Consider the following 23,942-nt stretch of genomic DNA (forward strand, 5'->3'; position numbering starts at 1 on the left):
TTTGTTTCTGATATATGAACACAACTTATTACAAAATTATACCTGATTCGTCAAACACACAGATGAAGATGATGATGCCTTAAATTATGTTAACGATTGCAACTCACAGAAAAACACCAAACACAGATGATGATGATGCTTGAGAGGGAGGAGAAAAAGTTTTTTCTTGGTGAAATCTGAAGTCTAATGATGGCCAGTCCTTACTCTTCCGCAAACAATAGTTTCACCAAAAGAGGATCATATATACATATATATACATACCTTCAAATGAAAACTTCAATTTATTAAAGAAAACTCAATATCAGTGTCACTAGAAGCTATTAACCTGCATGACACAGGTCTTCTAAATTTTTGGCATAAGGATTGTCCTTAGCATATTACAAATTAAAAAAAAATGTATTAGAAGGTGGGTTTAAGGGTTGGCAGAACCAACCCAACTCGTTTTGACCCGTTAACTAACCCAGTCACCTGCCTATTTTGATCGTCGTAGAACGATTCACAAGGTTTCGATGGCAAAATTGAAGCGCATTAAAAGTTCCTTGAAACCATGTTTCATAGAATGCACATAGACCACAGTATATAGTTCATTGGCAAGACTTTGATCCATGAATGCTCAATCCAGGCAAATGATGTTATCTTTAGATTGTACGGTGATCAAGTATTGTTAACTTACTTGATAAAAGACAAAGAGAGAGTACGCACTTCGTGAAATTAAAGATCGAGAAGAGAAGAATAGTAATCGGTTTTCTTCTCTTCTTGTTTCAAATGGTTTCTTAGAGCTTAGCTTATTGAACCGTTCGCCCAACTTCCAATTTCAGTGTTGCCGATGATAAAACAATGAGCATAGTTGAAAATCCAACATTGATGAAAACGGGTGCTGATTTGGATGATAAGAAACATCACAGTCCAAGTATGACTAAGGCCTGGAAAATCAAGAATGATTCTTCATTAATAGATTGATACTTCACATAAAGATGGAAGCTTAACTGCTAGGGTTCGACAGAGGGCGGGAGACAGGGTCACAGCCATATATTCAGAAGAATAACAAAATTAAAATGCAACCTATGTATTTTGAAATAACATCATCATATATTCAGAAGAATATCATTTTTCCTACCACTCAAGAATTGCTTCACATAGTGAGGATCTTGTGAAGAGGTTTAGCTGTAGCTTTTAAAAGAAGAAACAATTAAGTTAATAGAATTGAATATGGGCAACTTGCCTTATCATACATGCCATCCCTTATCATGTTGAATTTACTGAAATTGGAGTAGGTAGACAATCTGACAATTTAAACCAGAAAAAAACATGGTGAAATTGAAATTGAACAAAACTAACATCAATCAAGCAAGAAAACCTAGAAATTGATTACAATGTATAAAATTGAATTATAGAGATTATTTGCAAACTGAGAGAAGAACAACCCAACTTTTCCAACCACCATGTCTTGCATTTTTTTGCATAATCCAACATAATTTAAGGCTAGTCACATACCAAACAGAATCTTGAAGATTGTAATCTTCCACAACAGGACTTGATTACCAATAAACTTGATTTCCATTCTTCAAAGAACTTTATATAGAAATTAAGTTCAAAATCCAAGAAAAACGAAAAACATCAAATCCGAGATTAAGATTGATGATCAAATCCAAGAAACAATTAAGTTAATAGTATATCAAAATCCCAAAAAATGAAACATAAGTTCATCGATCATCAAATCGCCTATCAAAAACCCTAACGAACCTAGTCTAAAACAAAACAACATCAAATCCGAGATTAAGATTGATGAGTAACAGCCGGCATTCAATGAGTTCATCCGAAGGTGAAAATCAAAATCATATAAACAAACAACATCAAATCGGTTATCAAAACCCTAAGAAAAAAACAATAACTTAATTGATCTTCAAATCATGTAAATAACTCTACAGATCATCAAATAACAGTAAATAATTAAGAAATCAAAGTACAAAATAGCATTCAAACAGAACCAAACAAAAAAAGATCAGCGAAATCAAACATTACCGTCAATGGTAGATTATTGGGTCTTGAAGATCGGTTGAAGATTTTCGCACAAAATTGATTGAGATCCTGAGGATAACCGATTGTGAGTGTGTTTGATTGAGGAACAATGAATGATGGGAGATGAGAGAGAATGAGAGAGAAAGCGTACAAAAGAAGCCTTTTCCAATCGTGGCATATGAGCTTTGCCACATGTATGCTTATGTGGCTTCTTATTTGGCATCAACCAATGGGTGACATGTGTCCCCCAATGGTTTGCTTTATTAGATATATAGATATAGATATAGATTGGTGAAACGAATATAGAATTAAAATGTATAGTCAAATATGTGTAATAACTACATTTATGATTTTGAATTTCAAAATGAGCCAATGTATAAGGAAAAAAAATGGAAAGTAGTGTCTTAATCGCCTATTAATTATTAATAGCAATTTAAATAACTTGCTTGATTGAATCATACCGGTTATAAATTAATTTATAAAATAATAGTTTTTCATTTTGTATTTTTCACATTTGGAAAAACTGATATAAAAAAATCGAAAAGCAAATATTATTAAAAATTTATAGTAAACTTATATAAAAATAAATTTTTAATTTTTAATTAAAAAAATATGACCAGATATAGTAAAAGTAAAAGTAAAAACATTAAATATAAACCAAAGGTAAAGTAATATTAACTAATACAAAAGGCCACATGATTAATATCTAAAGTTTACATATTACCAAACTAATATATATCCAACTTAACAACCAACATTTACAAAAGATATTCACAATAGTTGGATCTACTAAGACCATTAACAAAACACACATATACTATTGTCTTGAAACAAAGACCATTAGAAACATACGAACTACCATTGTACACAACCACACAACTTCATCAAAAACTGTTTGGACTTTATGAACAAAGGAAACTACTTAGAGACTTACTTCAAAATCATTTTGGCTTGATCCAGACAGTAAACAAAGGTGCATTTCTGAGGTGCGATGATACCATTCGGCTTAGTGAACTTCTTCTGTCATTCATAAGAAATATATCTAAACCCACCACCATGCTTCTCAGGTCCAAAAGAAATAGCGATATCAACTCCATCCAAATTATCTACGGTCATCTTCAAGGACATATCAACACAAGACATCTCCGCAGCTTTAGCGTGAAGACGCTAAAAACAAATTCAAAATACCAATAATCAACATCCAAATCCAAATATAAAATATTTAATAGCAATAAAATAAAAATATTGATAAGTAAATCAAAGAGGTAAAGAGTTTAGAAAGCATAGTTAAGAATTGGAAACAGTCGAATGGGGAGCATAGGGAGAGGAGGAGAGAATGTGACCAAGTTTTTCGTCGGAAACTTACAGGAGCGTTGTAGTTCAAGAGATCTGGAGGAGTTATTCAAGGATACGGGGGAGATTGTGTGGATCTACGTAGCAAGAATGAGAGACTCAAGAGGGAACAGGTTCGGATTTCTCAGCTTCAATAACGTGAAGGATATTAAGGAGTTTGAGGAGAATATGCACAACACGAAAATGGGAGACAACAGGTTGAAGGTGAATGTTGCCAAGTTTACAAGTACCGGAGGGGAGCAACCACCGCCTCCAGTGGATAATCGGAACCCTCAGCTATTTTCGGGGATGAATAACACGGATAGGAAACAACACTACAACAAAAATGGCTTTTTAGGACCTTTTTGTGCGACGCTTGTAAAAGAGGGTCCTAAAAAACTATATAATAGGACTAATGAACTTTTGGGGTCCTTTTATAAAATACTCTACTAAACCGGTGTCCTAGAAATTTATTTAATAGGATGAATGATTTTTGGGTCCTATTATCATATAATTTAATAGGACACTTAAAATGTAGATCCTAATAAAGTACTTTATAAGACATTTAATTGTTAGTGTTCCATTATGTGGTACTGTATTAGGACACTTGATCATCTGGGGTCCTATTATAACATAACTTAATAGGACACGTTGTAGTTAAGTCATAAATGTTCAGTGTTATAGGACCCTTTCTAGTCGAAGTCATGTTAGAACTTAACTTAATAGTACACTTGACACTTGGGTCTTATAACTTTAAACTTTATATGATGCTTAATCATTGTGGTGTTATTATAATACACCGTAATATGACACTAGATATTTGAGTCATAAAACATTAGTTTTATAGGACGCTTATTCACGTGAGTTTTATTATAATATAACTTAAAAAGACACTTGACACTTGGGACTTATAAATTTAACCTTTATAGGACGCTTAATCATTGTGATGTTATTCCAATACACTGTAATATGACACCTGATATTTGAGTCATAAAACATTAGTTTTATAGGACGCTTATTCGCTAGATGTTAGGATCTGAGTTTCTTTTGATTATGCTTGTTTGATAATAATGAAGATGAAACAGAGTTAAATGCAGTGGAATTAAATGAAACAAACTTTCAACACACAATCAATGAGAGAATAAGTTTTAGCAAACATGTTTATATTGAAATCGAATGATTGTATTTGTTACAATAATCAATTCACAATTCATGCATGCACATAATCTCCCCCTCAACGTACTGTTCTATTTATAGTACAGAACAAACCACTGAGCATCTTTTGGCTGACGTCACCATGAAAGTGACATCTAACCTCCTAACAACCTTTAACCACTGACTATTATAACCACTGATGACTAAACAACTGATTACAAACATAATACAAAGAATAAAGTAAACTACTGCTTCTTCATTCCATTGTTATAGCTTCAGCAGTGCTTTGTGTCTTCAGCAGTACTTGAACCATATTAGTAGATTGAGCATCAGTGCTTTGTCTTCAACAGTCTTTAGGGATCAGCAGTTGTTGTGAAGAGTTTTGGCATCATCTGTTCTAGGGAGAGATTGTTGGGATTGAACCCTACAAAGGAACAGTTGATAAAGCCAAAATTGGATCAGATCAGTGGATTCAGAATAAGCAGTTGTTTGCACTTAGTCTTTCCCCTTGAAAGTGGCCCTAACGTCTGATGACCTATAAGTACTGCTTTTCACAACAATTGCTGATCCCTAAAGATTGTTGAAGACAAAGCACTAATGCTCAATCTACTGATATGGTTCAAGTACTGCTGAAAACACAAAGCACTGCTGGAGCTATAACAGTGGAATGAAGAAGCAGTAGTTTACTTTATTCTTTGTATTATGTTTGTATTCAGTTGTTTAGTCATCAGTGGTTGTAATAGTCAGTGGTTAGAGGTTGTTAGGAGGTTAGATGTCACTTTCATGGTGACGTCAGCCAAAAGATGCTCAGTGGTTTGTTCTGTACTATAAATAGAACAGTACCCTGTACTGTTCTATAAGCTCTCTTCATCACTAAGTCATTCTGTACGAACAATCACTGTGAGCTCAGGCTGAGGGGGAGATTATGTGCATGCATGCATTGTGAATTGATTATTGTAACAAATACAATCATTCGATTTCAATATAAACATGTTTGCTAAAACTTATTCTCTCATTGATTGTGTGTTGAAAGTTTGTTTCATTTAGTTCCGCTGCATTTAACTCTGTTTCATCTTCATTATTATCAAACAAGCACAATTAAAAGAAACTCAGATCCAAACACTAGAGTTCTATTATGTCACACCCCAAAATTACCACGTCGGGAGTGTCCCTGTTAGGCGCGTGACAAACCAATAACGAGCCACTAATCATACTGAACCAATCACGAGTGTTAAATAAAATCATCATTTATTACTGAAAATCACCGTCACTAAGTTTGAATGAAAACCAACATGTTCAGCGGAAGCAAATAAAATAAAAAAAATCATAGTTTAATTGTTTCAAATTAAATGTATGTAATCAATAAACTCAGCATTCGTATCCAATCAGCACGACCCATGACCACTCCAGCTACTTCAGACAGCAAGTTCCAAATCCATATAATCTAACGACCTGCGAGCATGCACCAAGTGTATCAGACAACGCTGGTGAGTTCATAGTTTTACGAAAACGTTGTTTACCAAGTATGTAGTTAATCCATTGAAGTTAATTCCAGAAGTAATGATGAAAACAATGTTGATAATACCCCAATACAAGACGGCTTCTGATTATTTTGCCCTTTCTCCAATGCTCCTATCAAAGCATTGGTCATGACTTGGTCATTAGTTCAACACCCGTCCTCCCAGGAACGGGGTGAGGTTGCCAAACCTAAGTAGCGCTACTAACTAATACCATGTTACCTTCCAGGTAACCAAACAACACGGAGGGACTTTAAAGGTGATAGGAAGAGTATATTATCCAACATTCCCGTTTTTACCCAAAAGACTTATCCCTCCCAGGAATACCCACTGACTGTCCCAACCACCGGGACGCATGCTCAAGAGAGATGAACTCACCTTGGTTTTGCTCGGTAAGACTAGTTACTTTGTTTAACAGTTGAGCAATCAAGTCCTAGTACAATTATCATTATAATCAGTTTCACATGTCCATAAGTCACGTAATCAACATGTTGCACACAGTGTAATAACAATCAATAACACATATTAAACATTCTGCTTGCATCCAAGTTTATTCATTAGTCCATGTTTGATCTATCCCATAACAGTGTTCGGCCCAAACACTACTATACTCATGTCCATTTATGAATTAAGCATACCTATTATGTTTAGCCAACACTAGTACGGCCCAGCTAGACACCGGCCCAAACAAAGTGAAGTCCAAGGGACTTGTGCGACCCTACTGAAGTATACATTCACAATCTGGGTGTGCAACCCATGCGTGGCCCAGCACCAAGAATATGTGGTTAGATGGATGTGCAACTTGTAGTTGGGCACATCCCACTGTTAACCCTCGACCCCATGTTATTCTACCCAAAAGTTTTCAAAACAGAATAGTAGTTCATCAAACAACATATAATATTCAATAACAATCAATACCCAATTTACACCACAATCATGACAACCGTTTCACAACCATATAGCTTAATTAATAATAAGTCTTTAAGGCCATACATCATTTTCATTGACTTTTGTCTAAAATAAGTGGTCCAATTATTAACAATTTCTCATCATCAATATCCTAATACTCCTGTACATGCTCATGACCCAATCAGGTTGATACTTCATACGTACATGATCACATGATTTTATTAATTAACATGTATTCCTAACTGGTACATCTAAAAACAACATTCATGCAATTAATTCCCCAATCTGATTATCATAACAAGCTGGTAACAATTACAACTAATACATAGATGCATATCATATTCTCACTATCCGAATCTAATATACATGCAACCCTAATCAAGATACAATTCAACCGACAACGTACGCCACACCCGTGCCTATTTACTACACATATATCACACTTCACATCCACTCTCCTTGTAAATTAAGCACACATACAAACAAGATCACACATAATTCCTACGATTAATCCAACACACAAATACGATTATGTATTAACAAAGCTAGCGAGTAAAGGTTTGGCACAAACGCAAATCACTAACCACGCGTTTTGATCCGGAAAAGAGGCTGCTAACTCGAAGGGGGAGGGGGTATCGTCTGCCGTCGACCCAAAGAGATGTGGGGTTTCTTTTGCTGTGCGTGGTCTTGAAAAAGAGAAGTAGGGGTTTGCAAAGAGTTGTGAAGCCTTATGTATTATTTACGTAATTAAAGGGGATGGGAGGTGGGCTCGGTTTGGTTTTGGTCCAACAAACAACCACCGCATGTGCAGCCCACTTAATGAAATAAATCAAAATCACATGCTACTAGTTAAAAATCACATGCAGCTAGCTATTGATTGGAGCCTAATGTCGGCCCATGTGCTGAACAAATAATTAAGCTTATGCCGGCCCATGTGCTGAATAATTAGTAAGTTTATAAATATTAATTTGCATGAGATATGTTTAGTGATTTAATAATAGCGTTTCCGATCCATGACTAACAAAGATATCCACAAAGATATCCTAAGTGTATGCGTGTGCCAAGATGTCCACATGCGACCCAAATGTAACGTGTGTGCGGTTTGAAACATAAATTCGATATAGACGGCCCAAAAGCATAATCGGCCCAATCGTCTACCAAGTTTAACATGAGAGGGAAACGTTGGAAAGGAATAATGAGAAATTAAGATCACGAACGAACTGGCACAAACCTTGAAAGTCCGGGTTGTCACATCATCCCCAACTTGAAAGAAATTTCGTCCCGAAATTTGACAAGTAGGAACTGAGGAGTGAAGTGAGGAAATTAGGATTATTGCGGATTTTGCTCGGGTGTCACATCCTCCCCATGTTACAGAAATTTCGTCCTCGAAATTTAGGCTATATTATACTCTAGGCTCCAATTATGAGTTTGTCGATAATTCACTAAACACGTAGTTAAATACGGTTTCACGAAAGTTCACTAAATAATATATAAGTCATATAGCATATAAAGTCAGATAACATATAAATTCACATAAGTTATATTTCTTTATTTGCTCAGGAATAGTGTTCTAATTGTTCATCAACGTTCGAGTACAACCCATGTGTAATTCCGTAATTCCCCGAATTACCGTTATGTGAGTGTTATGCATGAATGAGTGTTTGAGGTAATAGAGTTTGTGTTAATTGTGTTAAACTAAAAATGTCTTGCTCTTAAGTAGAAACACAAGTTGAGTTAATAGGAGCTTGATAATGAAGAATGTTGTGACAAGTTATGCTAAGCTCAAGAGATGCTCACAAAAGTTGAAATACGAGTGTGTCATACATCTGTATGGCATTGCCTGATGCATTTAACATGTGCGACCGGGGGGGGGGGGGTTGTTGCACTAAATATAACTTGGGTGAGCTATACGCCTTCGAATTTGGGGACTTGCAAAAAGGCAGTGTTTAGTTATCATGGATGTTGTATATTAAGTAGCCAACACTTCACGAAGCAAGTGTATCTAATGTATATCTAGAGCTTACCAGGATTGAGGCGAATGTCGTACATCATAAACGAAGGGTCGACGAGATAAACCGAACTGGAAATGTGTTAAGGTAGTTTGTTACAGGCTAAAATGCTCAACCCTCAAATCACGTGTGTCGGGTGCACTACCAAGATTTTCTCGAAGCAAAATATGTGAATGTGATAAAGTGAGTGTAAGAGATATATGTTTATATATGGTATCGCTACCGGCGATCAGAACTGGTGCAGTCACCCCTATCGAAGATCAAAGGTGATGCCATTGTATGTAAGAATTCGAGAAAGAAAATATAATTTCTTGGAACAGGTGATTCAAGCAATTCAATCAATCGATTGAATGAAAACTCAAGTTAGGCATTAATCCCTATTTCAGACTGGTATCATCTTGACTCGTTCGTTCAGAGGGAAAAGAGATTTTCAGTTGATATTGATCGTGATATTTTGGTCGCAGTTGATTGTAGTAGATGACCAGCCTTCGGTCAAAGAGAGATAAGCATGGAACAAAGAGGTCGATGAAGCTATACATGAGTATGGTGCTTTCACACAAGAGGGAATTTTGACCTTGGCATACCTTACGTAAGTAATAATTTTATTTTTATGTTCTTGCACTTGATGATCTTAAGTATGACTCATTCCTCGAGTGACGTTCGTAGAGAGTGATTTAGCCAAGCAAGGATTAGCGTATAACAGGGCTATGCAAGAACTATGGTATTCATTTTAGCACAACAAGATAAGACGCGAAGAATATACCAAAACGCGGTTATCATAAATCTGTTCCATCTAATTGTTTTAGAATCACGAGTAAAGTAGCAAATCCGATGATGAGGATGTAGCTGGTCGCAAACAAGAAGTATAAATGGAAATAAAGTGATGTACCAGTCGATGGAAGCGTTACTTTGAGGGTGTTGGCGCAAGAAGAATTATCTATGAAGGTGATAGTTGGCTAAGTCTGTAGCATCTCGGTTAAATCAGAGCGTTCTCTACAGTCGTCGAGCTGCTTGTATGCGAATAAGAATAGATTCACTAAGATCCATGTAAGTAATTGAGTATGCAATTAGTCGAACATGTATGCAACCAAGTTTGAAGGTTTGAACTAAGACGGGTGTACTGGGGACATCACATATGTCGCCAAGAGGTTTCATTACAAAGGCATGTAAAGGCGTTCAAAATGGTATGGTGATGATAACAATACATCATCATTTTCAGATTCAATATTGAAATGATGGAACTGTTCTTATGGAAATCCGTTTGCAGAGTTAGATATGTTAGGATGAAAACCAGGTTAGACTAACGATAAGTCACAAGGCAGTATAATGGGGCCAAAGGGAATTTTATGGTTAAGTGCAAGGGGTAAAGTATTAGTGTACGAGGGATTCTTCATACTACGTTGATATGCTGATGTCGAAGAGCTTACACTAAGAGTCTTGTAGGGTTTAGATCGAGATAACAGGTTCTGATGAGAATCTTAGTTTCACCAAGTTTCTTACATGAGTAAAAGAAAAATAATGAGGGATTCCCGTGATGATAGCTCATTGTGTTCGAGAACATCTTCGGTCTAATAGTTGCGCCTATCAACTACCGCATGGGTTTAACTGTTCCAGTTAGTCGTTGAGTGGTTTATGAGAACTTCTACTAGCGCTACGGAAGTTATAAGCAAATAAAAAAAAATATCACAGGTTACACAAAGATTCACATGCATCCACAAGAATGGTGGAAAGAATAAGGATCAAGATTGAATAGAAGTCAATCATCGCCATAACCCCAACAGATTGTTGAATCCCCAGTTATGTCGATTAATGAGTCAGAATCCCTTTCACACTTGCTAAGCCTCACTGGGACTCACATGCACCCCACATTATTATTATGTGTGCACCCATAATGATAATGTAATTTGCATGTTTATCTCAGTTCCTCTTAGCTTGTGTCAAAAGGTTCCTTAGATTCGAGTAGCAAAACGAACGTTGTTAAGATAGTAAAGATCACAAAAGTCTAGAGGTTATGCCATACTAACAATGCATCATAAGGTAGACAAATAATTACATGTAATCAATCATACTATAGTGCTGAGTGTGTAGCCATATGCAATGTCATAAGTAGGTGTACGCTAGGCACGTAATGCATAAGGTAAATAAAAAACGAACCTTGCAATCTGAAGCTGAGTGTCATGGTCGATTTCAGAACTGTTCGGTTATAGTCTGGTTTTATGAAAGCGTTTTAAAACCAAGTTCACTATAACAGTGGCTCTGATACCAAACTGTCACACCCCAAAATTACCACGTCGGGAGTGTCCCTGTTAGGCGCGTGACAAACCAATAACGAGCCACTAATCATACTGAACCAATCACGAGTGTTAAATAAAATCATCATTTATTACTGAAAATCACCGTCACTAAGTTTGAATGAAAACCAACATGTTCAACGGAAGCAAATAAAATAAAAAAAATCATAGTTTAATTGTTTCAAATTAAATGTATGTAATCAATAAACTCAGCATTCGTATCCAATCAGCACGACCCATGACCACTCCAGCTACTTCAGACAGCAAGTTCCAAATCCATATAATCTAACGACCTGCGAGCATGCACCAAGTGTATCAGACAACGCTGGTGAGTTCATAGTTTTACGAAAACGTTGTTTACCAAGTATGTAGTTAATCCATTGAAGTTAATTCCAGAAGTAATGATGAAAACAATGTTGATAATACCCCAATACAAGACGGCTTCTGATTATTTTGCCCTTTCTCCAATGCTCCTATCAAAGCATTGGTCATGACTTGGTCATTAGTTCAACACCCGTCCTCCCAGGAACGGGGTGAGGTTGCCAAACCTAAGTAGCGCTACTAACTAATACCATGTTACCTTCCAGGTAACCAAACAACACGGAGGGACTTTAAAGGTGATAGGAAGAGTATATTATCCAACATTCCCGTTTTTACCCAAAAGACTTATCCCTCCCAGGAATACCCACTGACTGTCCCAACCGCCGGGACGCATGCTCAAGAGAGATGAACTCACCTTGGTTTTGCTCGGTAAGACTAGTTACTTTGTTTAACAGTTGAGCAATCAAGTCCTAGTACAATTATCATTATAATCAGTTTCACATGTCCATAAGTCACGTAATCAACATGTTGCACACAGTGTAATAACAATCAATAACACATATTAAACATTCTGCTTGCATCCAAGTTTATTCATTAGTCCATGTTTGATCTATCCCATAACAGTGTTCGGCCCAAACACTACTATACTCATGTCCATTTATGAATTAAGCATACCTATTATGTTTAGCCAACACTAGTACGGCCCAGCTAGACACCGGCCCAAACAAAGTGAAGTCCAAGGGACTTGTGCGACCCTACTGAAGTATACATTCACAATCTGGGTGTGCAACCCATGCGTGGCCCAGCACCAAGAATATGTGGTTAGATGGATGTGCAACTTGTAGTTGGGCACATCCCACTGTTAACCCTCGACCCCATGTTATTCTACCCAAAAGTTTTCAAAACAGAATAGTAGTTCATCAAACAACATATAATATTCAATAACAATCAATACCCAATTTACACCACAATCATGACAACCGTTTCACAACCATATAGCTTTAATTAATAATAAGTCTTTAAGGCCATACATCATTTTCATTGACTTTTGTCTAAAATAAGTGGTCCAATTATTAACAATTTCTCATCATCAATATCCTAATACTCCTGTACATGCTCATGACCCAATCAGGTTGATACTTCATACGTACATGATCACATGATTTTATTAATTAACATGTATTCCTAACTGGTACATCTAAAAACAACATTCATGCAATTAATTCCCCAATCTGATTATCATAACAAGCTGGTAACAATTACAACTAATACATAGATGCATATCATATTCTCACTATCCGAATCTAATATACATGCAACCCTAATCAAGATACAATTCAACCGACAACGTACGCCACACCCGAGCCTATTTACTACACATATATCACACTTCACATCCACTCTCCTTGTAAATTAAGCACACATACAAACAAGATCACACATAATTCCTACGATTAATCCAACACACAAATACGATTATGTATTAACAAAGCTAGCGAGTAAAGGTTTGGCACAAACGCAAATCACTAACCACGCGTTTTGATCCGGAAAAGAGGCTGCTAACTCGAAGGGGGAGGGGGTATCGTCTGCCGTCGACCCAAAGAGATGTGGGGTTTCTTTTGCTGTGCGTGGTCTTGAAAAAGAGAAGTAGGGGTTTGCAAAGAGTTGTGAAGCCTTATGTATTATTTACGTAATTAAAGGGGATGGGAGGTGGGCTCGGTTTGGTTTTGGTCCAACAAACAACCACCGCATGTGCAGCCCACTTAATGAAATAAATCAAAATCACATGCTACTAGTTAAAAATCACATGCAGCTAGCTATTGATTGGAGCCTAATGTCGGCCCATGTGCTGAACAAATAATTAAGCTTATGCCGGCCCATGTGCTGAATAATTAGTAAGTTTATAAATATTAATTTGCATGAGATATGTTTAGTGATTTAATAATAGCGTTTCCGATCCATGACTAACAAAGATATCCACAAAGATATCCTAAGTGTATGCGTGTGCCAAGATGTCCACATGCGACCCAAATGTAACGTGTGTGCGGTTTGAAACATAAATTCGATATAGACGGCCCAAAAGCATAATCGGCCCAATCGTCTACCAAGTTTAACATGAGAGGGAAACGTTGGAAAGGAATAATGAGAAATTAAGATCACGAACGAACTGGCACAAACCTTGAAAGTCCGGGTTGTCACATATTATAACATAACTTAATATGACACATGACACTAGGGTCTTATATAGGTTTTGTGCTATTAATATAGGTTTTAGTGGCACTTGACACGCCTTTTGTAACATTTCCATTTTTATCATATAAGAATTATTGGTTGTTTAAGTTTATTAATCACTAGTAACTAGTTTAATTTTTATTATTATTATTATAACTATTCGACCCAAATAGTTTTAAAAACTAGTTTATATATAATTGATTGGAATATTATAATAATTAATTGGCTTGTATATGCGTGACTTTTTTATTTTCTATATTAAAATAAAATATATAAAAACTTATTAAACGGGTAGACTACGGGTAAGTTGACTGTTAGAAATATGAAGCACCTAGACGGGTCTAGGAACCGTTTAATAATTAAGTTATAAAAATACATTATATTTGAACCTACACCGTTTTTAATAAAACTTGTTTCAAAATGTAGATACAAATATTCTCGTTCTAAATGACATATTCATTGTTTTATAAAACGTTATATTTTAGAAGTTATACACGCTAAATAAGTGAAGCAGTTGAATTAATTATAATAATAAATATCTCTATACTTATAAATAAAAATGATTGTACACTTGGCATTGTTTTAGCCCACCCTTTTAAGTTTTTCTCTTAAAATTAAACCCAATGCTGCCACATAGGATTTTTTTAACACGTGTCATCTTGCCTCATTCTAACTAGGTTTTATTTCTGATTGAGAGAAGATTCAGAGAAGATATACAAAATCCTCTCGAATCCGTTCAAAAAAAAAATCCTCCCGAACGCCAAACCTTCTCCTACCTTCAGCCGCCTCTCCTACCTTCAGTCGCCGTCAAACACAGATAATAGATATTACAGACTACAGTCGCAGATCTGTTCTCCAAAGATTCCATTGTTCGTCTCGTGACCGATCGAAACGCAGATTTGTTCATCGTTTTGCCAAATTTGGGGTAAGTGCTTATACTCATGTTAATTGTATTCGAGATTAAATGTAAGGCATTACATGTGTTTAATCTAAAGTTTGTGGTCTCTGCAGTTTTGCCCTAATTCAACACTCTAGTTCCTCCATGGCTTAATTACTTCTCACATTTTCCATCTCAAGGTATACTCCTCTTCTGTTATATGTTATTCGTGTGTATACAATTATTGTTTGGATTGATTTTGTTGAATTTAGTTCTTGATTATGTGTTTTCCCAATGGGTTTTGATGTTCGCTAGGGTTTGGAGGTTCTTTTAGAGGTAAATGATTATCTATTACACTATACACTACAAATAGCCACCAAAGTAGCCTCAAATTAATTTCTATTTTAACAGCATTTCAAGATTATGTTAGGATCAAAATCATACACATTATAATTGGCACAAAACTAAAGGTTAAAAAAACAATATTTACTTAGTTCACCAATGTTCCTACCATCTGCAGTTATTGCTACGATTCTAAAGGATCCGAGAATTGTTATTAAATTTACAAACTTTGACCACTTAAATCCTTAATCATTATGCCCAACCTAATAATATTTCCACCTATAGAAAATCTTGTCATCTAATATACATATATTATAATATGATCAATTCTGCAAGCTCAAGTTCAGCTGTACAGTATCTACATGCTTACTTAACATAATACATATACTCATTTTGTAATTTTCTGCCAATAAATGCTTCCAAACAATGTTTTAAGCTATTACTGTTCTTGCTGGCCATTAGGTTCTTAAAAGTAATAGACCATTGTATAAACATACATTTATCCAGAAAAAAACTACGGATTTAGGGGGTTGGATGTGCATTAGACATTAGCAATGTTATTATTGGGACTTGAAGAATTGGAATCACAATCAAATAATCATGTGCTAAATGGGGTGTTTGGATGTGCGTTTTTTTAACTTATCAAGTGAGACTGAAAAATCCGAATTAGAACATCAACTACGATAATACATTTTACGGCAAGATAGTTTTTAAAGCTACTTTTGATTCATGAATCTGTAAAAAAGGCACTTCTCGAGCAGTTGACATCAGATTCGACCAAATCGTACTACTCCTAACCCGGTTGTTTGAACATCCCTATTTAGTTGTGTATAGTTATGTCAACCAAGGTTTAAAAGAACCGAATTGAGCCTCGAGGCGTTTTCCCCTCGCCTCATGAGGCGAACCGAGGCGTAAGCCTAAGGCGGATTAAAAAAAACAAGTATAAAATTATATATCTTATAAAAAATACAATAATTTGCATGTTTTTGCAAATATGATTATTTTGATGCTTGAAGTGGCCTTATTGGTTGAAATCTACTTTTTACGTGCAACTTAGTTGCTTGCGTATTAAATTATTTACACGGTTGACTGTTTTTTTTGGTATCAAAACTATAACGTTTTGAGTTTGGTTGGTTAAATTTTAGGATTTCTATGAAACAGGTTACTTAGTGAAAGCTGTAAGAATGGAGTTAGGTGCCGCGAGCTCGAACGCAAACGAAGAACCAAAGTTCCTTTGGAACTAGTGGGCAATTCCCAAAGCCAACTACTTGGCATGGAGAGCTTTTTCGGGTAGCATGCCATCTAAATCATGCCGTCCCGGATCTGAATTGCGCGACTTTGTGGCATTGGTGAAGAGTTTTCAACACATATATTTATTAATTGCTCGATTGCCAGAAGCATTTGGTGGAACATATTTGCTTGGGTGAGGGTTCCTATTCCTTCCCATTGCAATAATATGGAGCACATGGTGGATGCATTCGCTGCTAGCCCTGGAGCAAGAAAACCGGATAAAAATAGTTCATACTATAGTGTTGGCAACAATTTGGCGCATATCTAGCAAGGGACTTGAAGATTTTTGAAGGAAAAGTAACATTCGTCTTAAGAATAATGGGAGCTAATCAAGGAAGACATTTTAATTTGGGTGTCGAAATGGACTAAGGTTCCCACTATGTCATGGGAAAAGTGAGTTTGTCTTTGATGTAGTCGAATTATTGTAATCAGATCTTCGGGTCTGTGCGTTTTTCTGATTTTTTTCTATTGTACTTTCCGAGTTCCTTGTCCAAAAAATAAAGGAAAAGAAAGTAGTTTTCACAACTTCACCTTATATTTGTTATTCTTGCAATAAATCAGTATTCTTTCATCTTTTTAGGTTCAAATATGGATGGGAATAATTCTGGATATCTATATGAGATTATTATTGATTCTAGCTAAAGTAATACATATGCAAAGTTTTTGAGTTTTTATATAAAGAGCACACAAACCAAAAGTTAATTGCTAGTTAAGGTTCACATATATTGTGAGTTTAGCATATTAAATTTTGCAAATTATTGTTTCAGTGGTTGATGGTTTAAATTGCGTATTAGACGAAAAATTTAAAATGGATGATTTATAAGAAACTTTAATGCAAAAACAACAAATGAATTCGGCGGGTCATGTCTAAAATTTAAAATGTGTTGAACATTTGCAATTCGAATGTCACAGATGTGAACTTTTTCCTCGACAAAATGTATATCAATTTCGACATTAACTTGCACATGTACGTGGGTTATAATAGTAAATTCACTTTCTCATTACTTTAATATGTAAGTTTTTTTTATAAAGTTTCGTCTTGTGTCGTCTCAGTGGTATAAGATGAACCATTAAGCTGTCTCTTTGCACCGCAGTTGTGACTTATGTATTGAAAGTATGCATATAACGAGTGTATTAGTTCTAATAACATTTTTGTGTATTTTTATTGAAGGTTCCATATAGTTTTATCAAAAATATCTATTTACAAAATATATTAGTTCGACCCGTGTATCACACGGGTAACTAACCTAGTCATAAAATAAATCAAAATATTTGAATTTAAAATTTATAAAGTGAACGTGTGATGTGCATGAAAGTCAAAGAAAGAAATAAATAAAATAATAAATAATAATAAATTTTAAGTTACAAATGAAATTTGTAGGTTACGTGGCTGTGGCTGGCCAAATTAAAGAAAGAATCTTTTGAGTGCTCCCTAAGTTAAGTTCAATGTACTATAAATAGAAGTGGCCACTACACCTTTTCAATTGTTCATTTCTTGCTCTGGCTTCTCTCTCGCCAACTTTCTTTGTCTATTCTTCATAATTATTGTTTTTATTTTAATATTTTCATCAATAATAATAATAAAGCCCTGCCCCGTTTTAAATGTTTTAACCCCTGATCACTAAGTCAATACCCTGTCCGATTGATTTAGGACCCACCAACGCATGTCAAGGCTCTGCCCGACTAAGTACGTTGGGGTTCTGTCTCGTGACGTAGGGATAAAGTCGAATTGGGTTACTCTACTTAATGCGAGTGCATTATATATTTTATTAAACAGTTCAGGAGTTATACCCAGAATTTAACAACCCTCGAAAACGACCCTAAACGCTCCAAGATACACCTCGTATACGAGAAATAGGCCCGAAATTGTTTTTATTTTAATATTTTCATCAATAATAATAATAAAGCCCTGTCCCGTTTTAAGTGTTTTAACCCCTGATCACTAAGTCAATACCCTGTCCGATTGATTTAGGACCCACCAATGCATGTCAAGGCTCTGCCCGACTAAATACGTTGGGGTTCTATCTCGTGACGTAGGGATAAAGTCGAATTGGGTAACTCTACTTAATGCGAGTGCATTATATATTTTATTAAACAGTTCAGGAGTTACCCAGAATTTAACAACCCTCAAAAACGACCCTAAACGCTCCAAGATACACCCCGTATACGAGAAATAGGCCCGAAATACATTTAAATTAATAAAAATAAAATAAAAACAATATTTTAAGTCTGTCGCGGGGGGCGACAGACTATACCTCCTCCATCGCGAGCCGCGAGCGAAGGGAATGGTGGCAGAACGCGGAGCCGCCACGTGGCAGGACACGCGTCGACAACCGGGATGACTCAGCAACCTCACGCCGCCTTTTTGACCCTGGCGGGGCACGACGCCCTCTTGGGTCTCCGTCGCGGGGCGCGAGAAACTGGCCGAACGACCCTATAAATGGAGGGCTTCGGCATTTCAGTCGAATTCGTTCAGAAATTCTTATTCGCTCTCAATCTATGATAGCTAAAGTAATCCCCGGGTATTATACCCCCTAATTAGCGGAGATCTGCCTCGTTGTAAGTATCATAACCCCTAGTAACGTATTAGATACGCTGCCCGATTGATCTAGTGCTCCGTAACGGCTGTTGAGGCTCTGCCCGACGTAGTCGTTGGAGTTCTGTCTCGGGGAGGGTATAACTATTGTAAATTTGGGTTATTATACTAACGCGTGTGCATTGTTTAAAATTTATTGATCGTAACTAGGAAACCACAGGAAATTACCTAAGATAGCAATATGAGTTAATCCTCTTTTTGTAAATTTCTTTTACAAAATCTCAATTGTTTTAATTTATATTTAACAGTGATTGAGTATTTGTATTCTATAATTATCGTCGGTATGTTGGGGTTTTGTATACAAAATTAGTTACTACACTGTGAGTAGTAACATGACCACAAGTCGGGTTGACAGTACCGTGGGTGGTAATTAAAGTAGAAATATAAATAAATGTAATTGCGAGATCACCCTCAATGCTGTACAATGATAAAACTTGTTTTGATTAAACTAGGATTCACTCGCCGGTATTTCTTGTATTTCTTGCTGATAAAATCTTTTAACACGTGTTTCAGGTAACTTAGTGTGAAGCCAATAAAGCCAGCTGGAGAGCACTGAAGGCTTAGAAAAGTGGCCATAAAAGTTACATAATTAAAAATGAGAATTGTTTTCAATAATTAGGGTTATTCCCTATAACTGTACAAAAATGAAAATTTGGTTTTATCCCAGTATTCTATTTTAAATATTTTGGTGTTTAACTCTGATAAAAATATTCGCTAACTACGGTCCTGATGAAAATTTCTGCTGCCAAATTGATAAACACCGATACCATCTGACTGGCTCAAGGCTCCCGCTCCCAGGGTAGGGGTCGAGGGTTGTGACAGAAGGTGGTATCAGAGCTAAACCACTTGTTTAAGCCATTTAGTTGTTCTTTTAATACCTAAACCTTAAGCATTTATGTTGTGTTAGGAAATAAATATCTTATGTGTTATCTTGTGAACCTAAAATCTTAATGTGTTTATTATGATTTTATGTCATTTAACGAATTTTGAATTCCCAATATGTGTTACCCATATCTGTATCTTACAGTTATGTTGTATTATATATATATATATATATATATATATATATATATATAATATCATGTCTTAGTAAATTTTGTGATACCTTATATATCTATCATATCCATATGATGTATGTATGGGAACATAGGGGATGGTTCAAATGAAAACCAATTTTATTGTGAAAACTCGAAAACTAACTAAAAAAAGCCTAAAAAACACACCAAATTTTTTTTTTCAATTTTTTATAAAAAATCGCAGTTTTTTTTTATATAAAAAAATTCAATTTTTTTTTTGTATTACACATGTGTAATAAATACTACACATGTGTATGTGTACTACACATCTGTAGTATTACACATGTGCACTACAATTTTTTTTTTTGAAAATTTTTTTATATACTAAAAGTGGCGAAAATTGGTATGCAAAAAAAAATTGGTATGTTTTTTTTGGCTTTTTTAATTAGTTTTCGAGTTTTCATAATAACTAGTAGGTGAAGGTTCAAATGAAAACCACTAGTTATTGTGAAAACTCGAAAACTAATTAAAAAAGCCAAAAAAAAAACATACCAAATTGTTTTTTGCATACCAATTTTCGCAGGTTTTTTTATATTAAAAAATTCAAAAAAAATATTTGTTTTTGCAGTGCACAAGTGTAATACTACACATATGTATGTGTACTACAATTTTTTTTGAAAAAAAAAGTTTTTTTATATATATAAAAACCTGTGATTTTTATAAAAAAATAGAAAAAAAAATTTGGTGTGTTTTTTAGGCTTTTTTTAGTTAGTTTTCGAGTTTTCACAATAAAAGTGGTTTTTATTTGAACCATCCCCTCCCTGAGAACATAATGCAATATAAATTTTATAATAATACTAGAATGTTAATATTAATATAAAATAAATGCAATTCAGATATGATGCTTTGAATATCATAATATAAATATTTAAATAATATGTATGATACCTAAATTATTTTATATCATTTAAATTCTCGGAATATGTTACTCCTATTTGTATCTTACATTATGTTAGGCTATGAAAAAATAAAAAGGGATATATTCATAAAATAATATTAAATTCTGTATCCACATATTTATGTGAATATAATTCAAAATAAATTATAATAATAATACGATATTGATATTAATATCTTCATCAAAGATATAAAATAACACCCTTAGGTAGGATATCATTGAAATATTATAATATAAAATATTATTCAGTGAAAGCAGGATATTTTATGATTTATATCCAAAAGATTTACTCAATTTAAAAATATGTATTTGTCAGAAGTTTTGATAAAACATATAATTATGCTAATTTTGTTAAAATATAATGTTTTAGCATTGTTTACATACAATAATTAAAATACTTTGAAAATCACTTTATGACTCTTTATCTTATTATTAAAATTTAAATATGTAGATTATTGATCAAAATTTGATAAGTTATGTAATATTCAGAAATTATATGAATAGTCGATAATTAACATGCGAGAGAAATTCTTAATACACAAACGCTCTTTAAGAAAAGTCTTTAATATATATTATTTATCATCATTATTATTAATATACTACACTAAATTAAATATTATTCTAAATTAAAATAATAATAATATTTTTGGAAGAATAAAATATTTGGCTCTTGAATAAAGTTATGTTAAAAGAATTTTATAAAACATAATTCTTAATTTAATTTATACAAATAATGAACAAGAATTATTACAGTTCGACGATTCTAAAATTTAAACACATATACGTATACAATGGAAGATATAAAATATTTTACAAAAAATATATTTATGAAACAAAAATACATACAACAACTTGGTACTGTGTAAATGATTTTAATACATAATACCTAGATATCAACAGGAAATAGCTCAAACCTATTTTTTTAAATTATATGTAAGTCAGATATATATATATATATACATACATACATATATCTATATATATATATATATAGATATATGTATATATATATATATAATTTGTACTAATGATATTTTATCCATAAAATAAAAGTTTGTACTTACTATGTCATTAATAATATCTAGAGGGAGAAACATTTTTTATCATTTGATAAAGTTTAATTCATTTTTTAAATTATATTTAAGTCATATGTATATGTATTCTGAGATGAGAACGATACTTAAATTATTTTGTATTATCTATTTTGATTCTTTAATAAATAGATATAATAAATTAAGAATTTGAATCAAGTTCTAGATATGTTATAACCAAAATAAGTCAACCATTCATTTAAAGATTTAATTGTTCTAAAAGAATTCAGAAGAATCATATCTGTATTATTCCTTTTGATTAATTTTCTTTTTATTCCAAATATTATTTTTAATAAACCTGATAGAAATTTATTTTGTTAATATAAAGGAATAAACAAAGTTATAAGAATAAACAAAATAATTAGTACAACTAGTTATGTAATTGAATTCCTATAACTTGGTATTATATTACAAAAAATTTAAAAACTTTATACGTATGTATATGCAAGACACAATTTTCTTGATAATATCTACAATATAAGAATATCTTGTGTAGAAGGACAAGCTTATATATAACAGAAGAAACAAACCTACATGTTTACTCAAAACCTATTTTGATACCCAACTTTACTTTAAAAGATACCTTAAAGAATATCTGTACTAGCACCACCTCTTGAAAAAAAATAGTGCTTCAATGACGAAGAATCTCAGAATTTCATATAAAGCTCTTACCATTATTTTCTGAATACCTATCCAGTCATGAGCTCATGAGCTCTGGAAATATAGTTGAATTAAGACAATTTAGAGAAAAGCTAATACACCAAAGAAAGAAACAACACATAATATAATATATACATTATCTTTATATTTTGATAAGATATATAGTAAAAGAAAATGTTAAAATATAATATATATGTATATATATATATCTATCAATGCATAATACTGATGGCTATGACTATAATTGTGCTGAAGGTGCCTGTATAAATGCTCAGTTCTGTGATAATTATATCTGAACATGTTTGTAATTCAGATGTCAAAGGAAATGACATGTAATCAAGAAATTCAGGCTGGTAATGAAAACTCTTTGGATAAAAATATTGTGGAGAATATAATAGCTCAAGGAATATCGAATGCCATACCTTCGATCATTGAAGCTATTAAAACTTCGGTGCCCATAAACGAGAACCCTACTACCCACTGTAGGCATCCTCATCACTTCAAACCTAACCCTAGTATCCATGGAGTCATGATGTTTGCATCAAAAATCCATCTTCCAAACGAAAGAAACCCACAACTTATAGTTACTCTTATAAGGAATTCCATACCGACAAATCATGTAAGGACAAAGGAATGGAATCGGCAATCGTACAGCCTACCTGCAACAACAAAAAGCACTTAAGAAAACGCCATTCTAAGAAGACACTCCACTGTAACTTCTGCAAGAAGACTGGACATACAGAGGATGAATGTAGAAGGAAAACTAATGTATGTTACAAATGCGGAGAACCAGGTCACATCCGTCCCTACTGCCCGAAACTATCTAAGACACCCGACCACGAGGATAGACACCCATATGAAGCTAAGGAAAACGCATAAACACTTTCAACGCTGGAAGCAACAACAACTTTTGAAATAAGCACCCTTACATTTTGTCTGTACTACAGTCTTAGTCGACTTTGATTCCAATCACAGTTTTATAATAAAAGATCTTTATTTTCTTTCATAAATCGCTTGACAAATTCCTATGTCACGCATGCATTGCTTACTACGCATGTAATTTCACTTCAAAAGATCATTTATTCAAAAGTTCGAATAAATATTTTGGTTATACTCAATTTGATAATCCCTATAATTGCGAAAATGCTGACTTTTGATATCAAGTCAACCGATTTCTTGGAAAACTCCTTTTTCTTTACAAAAAAGATACTTACCGGATTTTTATTTAAACCACTTCTTGTCAATACATATGTCCATTGTTGGAATATGTCCAAACCAAGATCAATTGTTTGAACTTGTTCATAATATACATTGTCACACCCCCAAA

At 34.1% G+C, this 23,942-nt stretch overlaps 2 long non-coding RNA genes across 2 annotated transcripts; both read right to left on the reverse strand.

Annotated features, from left to right (window-relative positions):
- Positions 1-5,602: 5,602 nt before the first annotated feature.
- On the reverse strand, positions 5,603-7,643 carry LOC118490680. Its single transcript, XR_004889865.1, has 3 exons — positions 7,517-7,643; positions 6,402-6,456; positions 5,603-5,958 (listed from the first exon to the last, which is right to left on the reverse strand). It is a non-coding gene; the product is annotated as an uncharacterized LOC118490680 (long non-coding RNA).
- A 3,737-nt stretch (positions 7,644-11,380) lies between these two features.
- LOC118490681 lies at positions 11,381-13,211 on the reverse strand. The gene is made up of 3 exons (XR_004889866.1): positions 13,085-13,211; positions 11,969-12,023; positions 11,381-11,525 (listed from the first exon to the last, which is right to left on the reverse strand). It is a non-coding gene; the product is annotated as an uncharacterized LOC118490681 (long non-coding RNA).
- Positions 13,212-23,942: the final 10,731 nt, after the last annotated feature.

This window comes from Helianthus annuus, chromosome 3, assembly GCF_002127325.2.
Source record: "Helianthus annuus cultivar XRQ/B chromosome 3, HanXRQr2.0-SUNRISE, whole genome shotgun sequence".
Taxonomy (NCBI): Eukaryota; Viridiplantae; Streptophyta; class Magnoliopsida; order Asterales; family Asteraceae; genus Helianthus; species Helianthus annuus.